The sequence below is a fragment of the Camelus ferus genome, chromosome 6 (assembly GCF_009834535.1).
Source record: "Camelus ferus isolate YT-003-E chromosome 6, BCGSAC_Cfer_1.0, whole genome shotgun sequence".
Lineage (NCBI taxonomy): Eukaryota > Metazoa > Chordata > Mammalia > Artiodactyla > Camelidae > Camelus > Camelus ferus.
This window is the reverse complement of record NC_045701.1, coordinates 70,792,336-70,805,419: the sequence shown is the minus strand read 5'-3', so window position 1 is coordinate 70,805,419 and position 13,084 is coordinate 70,792,336.

The window sequence follows — 13,084 nt, the reverse complement described above, 5'->3', positions numbered from 1 at the left end:
TGTGGGCTCTGCTGAGGACTTCTTACCTCACACGGCTGAGGTAAGAAGCTACTAGAGGGTTTTAAGTAGAAGAGTGATGCGGTCGACTTGTGCTGTAAAAGGATCTCTCTGGCTGCTGGGTGGGGAGGAGCAGCAGGGGAGCAGCTGGGCGACCCTGGGGAAGAATGAAGGAGGGGGTGCAAGTGTCCGTCCAGGGATAAGAGGCATTGACAGGTGGGCTGGGTGGGTCATGTCACCAACTGTTAACAATGGGATCTCCCACTGTGGAAATGTAACTCAGCACCAGATGTTCAGAGGTGGTGGAGCAGCTCCAGCCATGCCTCCAGTTTTTTGGGTGCCTCAAGCCACAGACACAGACACACACACAGACATACACACACACCCATACACGCACACAGCAGTAACAGCAGTGTCTCCTGCTCTGAAGCCTTAGGATACATTGATAACACAAAATTTCTACTCAAGACATTTACTGAAGTTGGAGCAGGAACAGGGACTAATATTTAGATGGTCAGAATTTGTTCTTGAGGCAAATAATTCGATCAATTTAATCTACTGAGCATCACTTTCGAAACCAGGATCAATCCTGGATCGAAATCACGACATGTTCAATTGGGTTTCAATGCCTCTAGCTCCCTCCCATACTCCTTCCTCCAATCTCTAACATTCTTTTGCCCTCTCTACCCTCTTGTAAATTAAAAAAAAAAAAAAAAAAGGACTTCAGAGAAGGAAGAGGCAAAAATTCTGTCTATAGTGTAAATGGCTGGTAAGACAAAAGTATGACTCTTACTGGAAGCATTTGCACTTTGGATGTAATAAATATCTTAAGCCACAGGAGCAAAGTCTGGGGTTCTTATGCCCTTGTGATCATATTCAATGGACAGGCACCTGTCTCACTAACTTTGTCCTAATCTCTCATTCACTGTACTTCGAATGCACCTGACATGGCTGTTTTAGCACTGAGCATTTTGTCAAAGGGACATTTTTATATATTAGTTTTTAAAACCATTAAGCTTCCAACCATTATAAAATTATCAAGTAAAGTACTTAACATACATCTTCATTCCATCCTGGAACCTCATCCCATCCTCACCCCCACTCCCTTCTTCTTCTCACTGTTTATGACACATTGTATCAGAGTTATCAGATCAAAATGGCCTGTGAGTCAAACATTCTGCTTCATGTCAAGTAGGTTTTCTTGCAGGTATGAGTCTCTCCCAGCTCACTAACTTGTGATGACTGATGAGAACATCTGACTGCCAGTTGAATGCTACGTGCTCTGGACCACACTGTCTACCAGCAGCTGTGTTTCTTGAGACTCGGATGCTTTCTGTGAAGACTGATGAATTGTTTTTTAACTTGGGGGGTCTACAAATGGGTCCCAAGAATCCACGAACCCTTCAAATCATATAGCTCAGATCTGATGAGTACACATATATTTTGCAAAGGGAAGTGGGAGTCCATAGTTTTCCTCATATCAAAGCTGTCCGATGACTACCGAATGTAAGAAATCACTAGTTTAGATGGGTAATCAGATACTTCAGGTTTGAAAAAAAAAAAAGAAGTTTACTTTGGAGTATCTGTCCTCACTAGATACACAGTGTTGAGGGCAGAGCTGACTATTCTGTTATGTTTATTTCATCACTATAGGCAACCGGTTTATGTAGCACCTAAATGTAAAGTGGATTTCCTGACACAAAGATGTACTTAAAGGAGTCAACCTTTAAAGACTTCAGTCTTTAAAGACATCTCTTTAGAGAGAAGTGACTGGATTAATTTGGGGCAGGGTGAAGCACATGTTTAGCGAGAACATCCTGCCATCTTGAAGGCAACCCTTTATTCTCTCTCCATTTGCAACAAGATTCTAAGAACCAGGTCTAAAAGGAAAATCTGGCTTCTAGCTTCCGTGTTTTGGGTGACTCTGGGCCTGGGAAGAGACCCAGAAAGAGCCATGGGAAGCACAGGGAGTGGGGATGTCTTTTGCTTATCTGCCCAGCAATGATGTCCTATTATGGTTGAGGCTGAAATTGCTCGGCAGCCACACGTTTCAGATTGAGGTGACTCCTCGCTACCTTAAAGGTCAGGAAAGCCGCTGTGCTGACACAAGCCTTCTCCCCCTGGCAGTCTGCCCTAGGTTGACTCTTGAGTCATCACATCTGGATGACTAGGCTGACAAAAACAAGGTTTCATGCAGTGAGTCAAATGGGTGGGAAGCCGGGCGGGAGAGCAGAGTGGTGGAGCAGGAAGAACTTGGAGTCTGAGGATCTGGGTTCGAGTCTCTATTCTGTGAACTTGAGCATGCTGCATTGACCTCTTTGGGCGTCAGATGAAAAGATGAAATTAAATCATGTAAGACACGCTGCATGAATACGGTACCAGGGAGCTAGAAGGTGCTCGATGAGACAGATTGTGTGGGAGTCACACTGAGGCAGAAGTCTTGGCCCTGGATTGGGATGTGATCAGCCCTGATCTTCACGGTAGAGTGTCTTCAGAGGTTGTGTATGGAGACCAGGTTGATGCCCAGACCTGTGGAGATTTGCATTCCTGGTCATTCATGTATTCAACAAATGTTTCTCCAGAACTATGCTCTGGGATAAAATGAGGAAGCCCAGTGAGGCACCAGCTTGCATCTAGAGGTCAGTTCTCTGTATCCCAGAAAACACCGAGTAGTCCAGAAAACAACTGTTGGCTGCCAGAGGTAGAACTCCCTAGATCTCAAGCTGGGAAGTGAGGATGTAGCCAGGAAGGGGAAGAAAGGAGGAAAATGTGTCTCCACAGTTCTCAACCTTGTCACTAGGTGGCAGCACCAACTCAGGGCTGCTGTCTCCATGGTCCTGGCTGTAACCTGGGACTTGAGAAATTCCCCCAAGAGAACTCCCTTGTTACATATATAGCTCCAGCTTTGGAGGCAACAAGGGCAAGTTTGAGTCCCATCTCTGCACTCAGCCGTGTGGCCTTGGGCAAATCATTTAACCTCTTTTGAGTCTGTTTCTTTATTTTTAAACTGAGGATAATAGTAGTTCCTAATACCATAGTCAACAAGTAAGGAGGTAAATGTTTGAAAAATGGCAGCCACTATCATCCCTGGCCCCAGCAAGAAGACTAAACAGCATAGTCCCTTTACTCTTTCATATAGCACTCTTATTTTGTGCCTTTTTCCTCTTTCAAGAGTGCCCCGATGCTTATTTCAAATGAGTACGTAGATTAACATTTTGAACTGGGGGAGTGGGAAGGCAGGGGAAAGTTCCTACAGTATGATTTTTCCAGAACAGATCCAATTTTTCCCCTTTCTTTCCTTCCTTTTACCTCTTCTCTTTCTCTTCATTTTCTTTCTTCTACCCTGGGATTTTTATTTTTTATTTATAAATATATGTTAGCCACCTGCTCTGTGCAAATGCAAAGCCCTGGGCTAGTCAGGGACCAGTGAGGGGTGGGATTCGGCAAAGGGAGAGAAGAATAGAATTATATGTACTGGAGCGAGTCGTCCCCTCAGAGGTGCTCCCAGCCTTATAGGGGCCGAACTCGTACCCAGGTGGTGTGCACCAGGTGTTAAAATATTAAAATATTTACACTCTTGCTGGCCAATAGCCCGCTCCCTAGTGCAGCCCCACACTACAATGCAGGGCAGCCTCCACTCAGCTCTAGCTCCAGTGTCCATTCTGATTGGCCAGTGCCTGGCCTGAATTTTTTTTTTAAATGAAGTATAGTTGATTTATAATGCTGTGTTAGTTTCTGGTATACAGCACAGTGATTCAGTTAAATATATATATATATTCTTTTTCACATTCTTTTTCATTATAGGTTATTACAAGATATTGAATGTAGTTCCCTGTGCTATACAGTAAGACCTTGTTTTTTATCTATTTAATATTTAGTAGTTTGTATCTTCAAATCCCAAACTCCTAATTTATCCCTCCCCTTACTTTCCCTTTTGGTAACCTTTCGCTTGTTTGTTGTTTTCTGTGACTCTGTTTCTGTTTTGTAATAGGTTCGTTTGTGTCCTTTTTTCTAGAGTCCACATATAAGTGATATCATATGGTATTTTTCTTTTTCTTTGTGGCTTGTTTCACTTAATATGACAATCTCCAGGTCCATCCATGTTGCTGCAAATGGCACGATTTCATTCTTTTTATGGCTGAGTAGTATTCCTTTGTATATATATATACACCACAACTTCTTTATCTAGTCATCTGTTGATGGACATTTAGGTTGGTTCCATGTCTTGGCTATTGTAAACAGTGCTGCTATGACTATTGGGGTGCATGTATCCAGATATATGCCCAGGAGTGGGATTGCTGGATCATACGGCAACTCTATTTTTAGTTTTTTAAGGAAACTCCATACTGTTTTCCATAGTGGTTGCACCAAATTACATTCCCACTTACTATTTGTGGGCTTTTTAATGATGGCCCTTCTGACCGGTGTGAAGTGATACCTCATTATAGTTTTGATTTGCATTTCTCTGATAATTAGTGATATTAAGCATCTTTGCAGGTGCTTGTTGGCTTTCTGTATGTCTTCCTTGGAGAAATGTCTATTTAGGGCTTCTGCCCATTTTTTGATTGGGTTATTTCTTTTTTGTTATTGAGTTGTATGAACTGTTTGTATATTTAGAAATTAAGCACTTGCCATTCTCATCTTTAGCCAGCATTTTCTCCCAGTTCATAGGTTGTCTTTTTGTTTTGCTTATGGTTTCCTTTGCTTGGCAAAATTTAATTAGGTCCCATTTGTTTATTTTTTCTTTTATTTCTATTGCCTAGGTAGACTGCCCTAGGAGGACATTGCTAAGATTTATGTCAGAGAATGCTTTGCCTATGTTTTCTTCTAGGAGATTTATCATGTCCTGTCTCATGTTTCAGTCTTTAAGCCATTTTGAGTTTATTTTTGTGTAAGGTGTGAGAGAGTGTTCTAACTTCATTGATTTACATGCTGTGTCCAGCTTTCTAGCACCACTTGTGCCTGGCCTGAATTCTGAATATTGCCTCTGATAGGGTTGACTGGGCGCCACACAGTAGGAACTGATGGAGAGTACAGCCTGGAGGCTGTTGCAAAGTCCCATACCAGTGATGGTTTTCACATTAGAGCCTAGGGTTCTTGCTGGAAGCAGTGATGGGTCTTACTCGGGTCAGGTACGCCAGAGGCTGGGGCAGTGCTGGCTGAATGCCCGGTTTCTCATGGAGCACGGGGCATCCCAGAACCCTCTCAGAAAATAATCTACTCCTGTTGGCCCCTGAGAATTAGGACCCAGTGACCCTGCCTTCCTAGGAACCCCAAGTATGAGTCATTATTCCTGAGCTTTGTGTTTCTTAAGAGAAGTTGACTCTGGCTAATTTAAGGAGGAAGTGAGTTTGTTGGAAGAATATTGTGTGGCTCACAGAATCCAAAGGAAGGCTGGAGAAAAGGCTCAGAATAAAGAAGGATCCAGGACAGCTCTCCACCACAGGACTTTTCTCATCAGGGTTCACAGTGGGAGTGGAGGGCTCCCAATATCTTTGTGGGTCTTTCCTTTCTGCTCAAGAGTCATTCGCAGGAAAGAGTCTGATTGGCCCAGCCTGGGTCACATGACTGCACCTCAGCCAGTTAAGTCAAGGCACCTGATTGCCAACTCTACACACGGGAAAGAAGCAATTTTGAAAAGGAAATTAAGGTGGCTTTATCAAAAGAAAAAGGCATGAATTTTGGGTGCCCAAAAATGACCCCTCTGATCAGCTGCATCCCAGCTCTAGGCCACAGTTCAAGTGACACCTGTCTTCAGCCCCAAAGTTAGACCCAGACAGAACTAGATCTCCATCCTAGTAGGACCATAAACTTCCTGGAGGCCACCAGATCAACCCAGTTAGCCCTGGTTCCTCAGGGTTTGGGGTCCCTATGGCCTTGTTCCTCTTATCACCTGGGGATAAGGATAGGACAGCATCTGAGGGGCCAAAAGTAACTTTAACCCAAGTAGACAAGCTTTGAGACTAGAGGCCCTTCCTTCCTTCTTTCCTCCCTCCCTCCCTCCCTTCCTTCCTTCCTTCCTTCCTTCCTTCCTTCCTTCCTTCCTTCCTTCCTTCCTTCCTTCCTTCCTTCTCTTCTCTTCCTCATTTATCAAACAGTAAGTGTCTGCTGTGCTGAGCACTAGAGATATAGAAGTAACCAAGAGAGAGACATTCTCTGCCTTCACTCATGGTTAGTGAATGGCCTATTTAAACAGCTATTTGACTGTCCATCACGAGTCACCCTTGGTGGCTCTCTCCATGACATGAGGGGATGTCTTGTCTTTATCATCATCTCTCAATGGTCTCAAGAAAACCTTGAGACTCTAAGACTTGAGACTTGAGACTCATATTTGAAGCTCCAATTGAAAAGGCTGCTTGGGAATATGCCCTCTTTGTTTCTTGGTAAGAGGATTGGCTTCTACAGAAGGGAGTGTGTGTGTGTGGTGGGGAGGGGCAGGGACAGCCAGCTAGCCAGGCAGGTAGGCTAGCTTCCATTGTACATTATCATGGAAGCAGGACTTTGAGGACTAGAACAGAGGCTGATGAGGGTAGACAGAGACAAATGTCCTTTTAGAGACTCTTGTTCAGGACACCCAGCTTGCTTTTACTTTGATACTGGTCCTTGCCTCTCTCTGACTGGTGACATTTAGATATAAGACTAAAAGCTAAATGATAGTGTGACTCAAGAGTTCACCATCCTAGCCTCCTCTGACCCCATCTGGGGCTCCTGTTCCCAGTTTCAACCATCTCTATGGGAATGCGTCCCTTCCCTCCATTCTTGCTCTTAAAAGATCTGATTGATGCTTACTGTCCTTATGTTGGTTGAATGTTCATTTTGTTGCTGTGTGCCATTGTCAGATAAGAATTGTCTTGGATTATACACTCCTAGAAGGCAGACAATATGCTTCATTTTTCTATCCATCCATCCATTCATTCTTTTACTTATTCAGTCAACAAATATTTATTGAGCTCCTACTGTGTGGCAGGCTTTTTGCTACTGTGCATGGGGCTGAGAATACAAAGGTAAGCACAGACATCATAGAACCTCATGGTCTAAGAATGGAGACAAATGTCTGCCAAATAACCACACAGACACATGTGAAATTTCCATCCGTTAATGGCTGTGTGTGGTGCTATGAAACCATGTGATAGTGGGGATCTGATCTAGTCGGGAAATTGGGCAAAGCTCCCCTAAACTGATATTTTTGTTTTGTTTTGGTGGAGGGGAGGTAACTAGGTTTATTTACTTATATAATGTATTTGTTTATTATGGAGGTACTGAGAGTTGAACCACCTAAACTGGTATTTTAAGAAAAGGCAGGAGTTAACTAGATGAAGGGGGAGTACAGGATAAAGAGTGGTCAGTTGAGACTGAAGAGAGAGAGCAAGATCCTGAATTTGGAGGGAGCATAGAGATTTGGGGAAAGGGACAGTACAGAGGACATGAGGGTGGTGTGGGATGAGCCAGGGGGCAGACGATGTAAGGTGGCTGGGGTTCCATCAAGGATTTGGGTCTTCACCTTAATAATCACCTGGAGTAACTCTTACATGCCCATCATGCCCTGGGCCAGTGGGCAGTTGAAAAGCATATGATGTGAATAACGCTGACTTCACTCAGAGAAGATGTGCTAATGTGGATGGGGTGGGACCTGGTCCTGATGAGACTCTCAACCTCATTTCACTGCTCCAATGGCACCGCTATGATGAGCCGACCTCCAGAGCTGACCTCTGATTGCATGTAACAAGAGGTTTTGGAAAGTTTAGCATCAGTATCTTAAAATGCCTATCTTAAAAGGGAAATGAAATATGTTGCTTTTCACTGTTCAGATCTGGATGCTCCCTACAGAAGACAGAAAAGGGAAATTTCAGAGGTGCTGCTGGACTTGCAAATTTTAGTGTGTATACTCTATATTTGCTGGCTTTCAAAATCTAAATATACATATTTATATATTTAAACAAACTGATATCGGTCTTGGCCAACATGGAAGTTTTATTCATCTCTCTTTTACCCCTTTCTTCCTTGTCTTTTATACACATTAAAACACAACACTGAGGGGAGGGTATAGCTCAAGTGGCAGAGCGCTTATCTAGCATGCATGAGGTCCTGGGTTCAATCCCCAGCTCCTTCTCTGAAAATAAAGAAGTAAACTTAATTACTTCCCTGACAAAAAAAAAAAAAAAAAAAATAAGCAACACGGGGACTGAGGGGAAGAGTATAGCTCAAGTGGTAGAGCGCATGCCTAGCATGCACAAGGTCCTGGGTTCAATCCCCAGTACCTCATTTAAGAATAACTAAATAAACCTAATTACCCCCTCCCCCACCAAAAAATAAAAATCAAAAAGCAACACCATAGAAAACAAAGCAAATATCTACACACTGTGTACATTAACAAGAGTGGTGCTTCTAAATCGACTGTAGATTTTAGCATATGTTTTTTAAAATCATTTCACTTTTTTATGAAAGTAAATTTATTTGTAGAGGAAGATGTATACCATTATACTAAATGGAAAACCACTAAACTTATTGGAATAAATATATACTAACTAAAGTAAAAAAGGTTTTATCCAAATTTTGTCTAAAATCATCCTGCATTCCAGGTAGGCACTGTGGGGACTAAGTTGAATTTTGAAAAATGGGTAGAATTTCAAAAACTTAAGGTGACCTAATAAAGTCATGCACCTCATGCCATTTAGATCAGATTCTCATCATGCTACTTCTAGCTGAAACACCAGGGAATCTTATTAAAAATGAAGATTCCTAGTCCCCCTCTAAAGATCCACTGAAGTGGTGATAGGAGGAATCGAGGCAAAGGAAACAGTGCATAAACAAAGGCTTAGTGAAAGGAAAGTGCAAGATATGGTCAAGGACATGAATTTTTCAGCCTGGCCAGGACACAGGGTTTGCTTCCAAGAGTGGAGTGATGGACAGGGCTGGTTAGTAGGCTAAGGTCTAGTGCCCTGGAAGCACAGTCCTAGCTGCAGGGTTTCTCAACCTCTGTACTCCTGACACTTGGGGCTGGATAATTCTTCGCTGGGGCATCTGTCCTGTGTGTTGTAGAATGTTTAGCAGCATCCCTGCCCTCTACTCACTAGATGCCAGTAACACGTCTCTCCCAAGTTGGAACAACCAAACACGTCTCCACACATTGCCCAATATCCCTCAAGGGACAAAATCACCTCTAGTTGAGAACCACTGAGTTGGGGAAATGGTTTAAATTCCTTGTTTGGGTGTTTGCTTCTCTTGGCTCCTGCATTAGACAAAGATAAGCAGCACTTAAGAGTGCCACTCATAGTGGCTTAGCCAAATAAACTCTTTTCCATTTCCACTTAAAAGAAATCCAGAGGCAGGCCTTCCAAAGCTTGTATCATTACATTTCTGCAGTACTACCAGAGACCCAGAATCTCTTTCCTCCTTCATACTAATGCTTGTCTCATGGTCCTAAAATAGTTGCCCCACCTCCTACAAAACACCTGCCTTCCAGAAAGAAGGAAAAAGGCATGTGCTAACTGAGATGGCCCCACCTTTTAAAGAGCTTTCCCATAAGCTCTACCCAACAATTTCTGCTTATATCTCATTGCCTGTGTCACGTGGCCATCCCTAGTGGCAAGGGAGTCTGGGAAATACCATCTTTTTAGCTGGGCAGACTGCCATCCTAGACAAAATGAGAATTCTGCAGTAATGAAAAAGGAGAGAGTGGCTTTGAGAGGTCAATTATCAGTCTGTGTCCTGTTCCTAACCTTGGTTCTAGGTACAGTGACAAGTTCAGCAGTCTCTCACCAGGAATCTTCCAGAAGGAGCCAGACAAACTTAAGTAGCAATAAAATTTGCCTCTGCAAATTTCCCTGGAATTCCTCCAAGAGTGGGCTCTTTATCACTGCCTGTTGGTAGATTCTTTAAACCAGGATCAAGTTTTTATCTTACCTTCCTGGATGTAGATTAACTCCAATCACATACCAAGCAGTAGAGAAATAAAATTTTTAGGAGGGACACGGCTCTGTTCCTTTCCAGTCCCCAGCCCCCATTCCCCTGGTACCCACACAAAGCCAGTGCAGTAGCTGGTCACCCACATGGCAAGAATTGCATTATATACACACTGGCTACAAGGCTTAAAATCCCTCCATTGGGCATCCTTCCTTGGGGCCAGGCATTACTCTCCTTAAGTGATTCTTAAAATGCCAGTCCCCTCTGACAAACACTATTCAATCTTTACCACCTTAGTGTTGGCCTTAGTTCACATCGCCATCCCTTTTCCCTGTGGAATTCCTGCACAGCTCAGGGACACTGAATCCTGTGAGGGAGAAGGAGTGCAGGGCAGCACAGAGGGCCGGCATTTTGGTCCTGAAAAGAAATGGGGCCCCCAGTTGATTCAGCTCCTTCACCGTAGAGCCGCAGCTGCAGCGGGGACATCGGCTGGAGGTATGAATAAACACTGCTGGGAAGTCTGGGTCTAGCAGATGGCAACCCCATGACCTTTGAGTTGACTTTGCCTCCCTTTCTCTCCCCACCCACACTTCTCAACCTGAAGATGAAAATTCTGGCTTTTCCGTAATTGCTTTGACACTAACTCAGGGAATAACACTGCGAGTAAGAGATAAACACTGAGGACGGCAGGCAGGGAAACATTCCCCAGCAACCCTTACATCAAACTGACAGACAGTGATGATGCGGTCATGTGCCCATTTCTCGCTGTGTGGAGTCTTCCCTTCACCTGGGCTTCCCAGGGAGACACTGTTAACGTATATTAGAGTTCCAAACTGGCAGATCTCTGCAGGGCTGCCCTCAGACTTGGGCAAAAGAGGTCCCTGCTCTAGACTCCCCAGATTACAAGAACTCTTCTCCCCCAACGATACCCCTCCCCATGGGGCCTGAGGACCAAGGGGACATGCCTACCCAGAGCCCTCTGTCCCCTTTTAGACAGTGCTCCATATACCCAGGACACCAGAAGAGTGTCCCTGAGCTGGCTTCCAGGAACTGTAACCCTCTTCCCCAGATACCTCTTTGCCAGAATAGATCAGACACTGGTATGTGCCCAGGGATGGCTGTCTGTAGGGGAGGGGTGTGGATAGACCAGGCTTGTGGCACGTAAAGCCACTGAGGAGGAGCCTGGGGTTGGGGAGGCACATGAAGAGGGCAGGCTGCCATCTGGGGGCTGTTCCTCCCTGTGCTGCCTTATGTTGATACAAAGTTCTGAAGCGTCTAAGAGTTCTAAATTCAAACCCTGCCTTCTAGGTTGTTATGAAGATATAACTGTCAACACAGGAGAAAAGAACATACTTGGTTTAACATATTTAACATATTTTATAAGCTTGATTTCTAATGTCTAAATATTTAGACATATGGCATGTGGCCTCCGTCTGTACTCTTGCTCCAGGCTCTGCAAATGTTAGGGGCAAACCTGCCCCACACATACATTTTGTTTGGTCTGCTGAGTGTTTTAAAATAGGGGGGATTTCATGTAGAAATTCTGATTTGGGCTTTTCTTGACAAATTGGAAGATGGCAACACTGGGCCTGAATTCCCTGGCAGCGTGGGATAGAACAAAGGGGCAGCTGTCTCCTGTAGGTAGGTATGCACTCACTCCTCAGTTTTCCACACTCCCCACCACTCCCAATAGTCCTCCATCCAGTGAGCTACATATCTTTATAGTGCCTGCCTAGACCCTGGAGGCATTTGTCAGTCAATGGTCCCTCCACCTGAGAGCGCTATCCCTGTCATGGGCAGGAGACTGGGACAGAACCTGGTGGGTGGGATATCTGTGGTCCAGGCCTTGGAAGTTCAAATCTATTTGTAGCTGCCCCTCCAATTTCCCTGTGTGGTGATGAACTCAGCTTTGACTCTCATCCTAGCCTTCTGCAGCCTTGGTCAGACTGACCAGAAAGGAGAAGTGTAACTGCCCGGGGTCATTAGAAAGTAGAGAATGAAAGGGGAAGAGATATTCTTGCTGAGACACAGAGCAGCACACGTGAGCTCTGCATTTCTGGTTCTGGCTCTGAATGTCATTCAGAAGATGCCCAGCACTGGTCATGTGCCTTCTGCGGGGGTTTCTGGGGGAAAGTCACAGCACTCAAGTAGGGGTGGGGAGAAACATCTCTGATTGGAAGGAAGCCTGCCCCATGAGAGGCCAGGTCCAGGCAGGGCTAGCTGTAATGAAAGCTGGTCCTGAAGTTCTGCTTCCTAAGACTGAGAAAAAAAATGAATTCTGTTCAAGGCAGACAACATCTGAAGGGAGAATTGGCTTCTTTGCTTTGCTTGTGAACACAGGGGTGGAAAGGGGCTACCCAGAGCACTGGCTATCAGAAACCAGGGCCTGAGGGAAATTGATGAGAGGGAACTTCCTTGCTGTAGCTCCTCAACACCCGCCCCCATCTACACTGAGTCCGTGCACTGGAAGAAGACCGCATTTACCAAGTTTTGCTGGGAGACCAAAAGTTGAAATGCATGGTTGTGCAATGGAAGCAGTGCTAATATTTGAAGGCCTGGGCTGTCTCAGCAGGCTCTAAGTCAACTTTCCACACTCATGGCACTGGGGGTATTGGCTTCAGGGGTGAGGGGCCCAAAGGTGGCAGTCTGCCTTCAGGGACCCTTGGGTTGGGCTCCTCCCATAGATAGACTGCAAGGAGGTCAGGTGGTCACATGCCAGGATGCAGCTTTTCCAGGCCTCGGCAGAGTTCAGTAATGCCACTAAGTGCCATGCTGACGTAATCCCAGTGAGGCAGGAGAGACCTGGGTGGGGGAGACCCAGAGCTGAAACCTTGCCTCAAGTCCACCAGAGCTGTCGGCCTGCAGGCTGAGGAGGTGCCGACACAGTGACACAGGCCTGTTCCTCTCCGTCCTGTGCCCACCGTGTCTCAAGATGGCTGCTGGGATGCGGCTGGGGCAGTGGGTACAGCAGGCAGTGGCGGTCCGAGGGACCAAGGGATGAGACGGAGGGAGGCTGCTGAGGGGCTGCATCCGACACCTTCCGTGGTGATCCCTGTCGCTTTAGGCTCCAGCTGGCTCAGCAGGGGCCGTGTGTGTGGGCAGGCCCTGTCCTGGATCTTGGACAGTGCTGTGGGTGAGGCCAGAGGGCACTCGGCCTGGGAGTATCTGAGGAGCAGGAGGACAT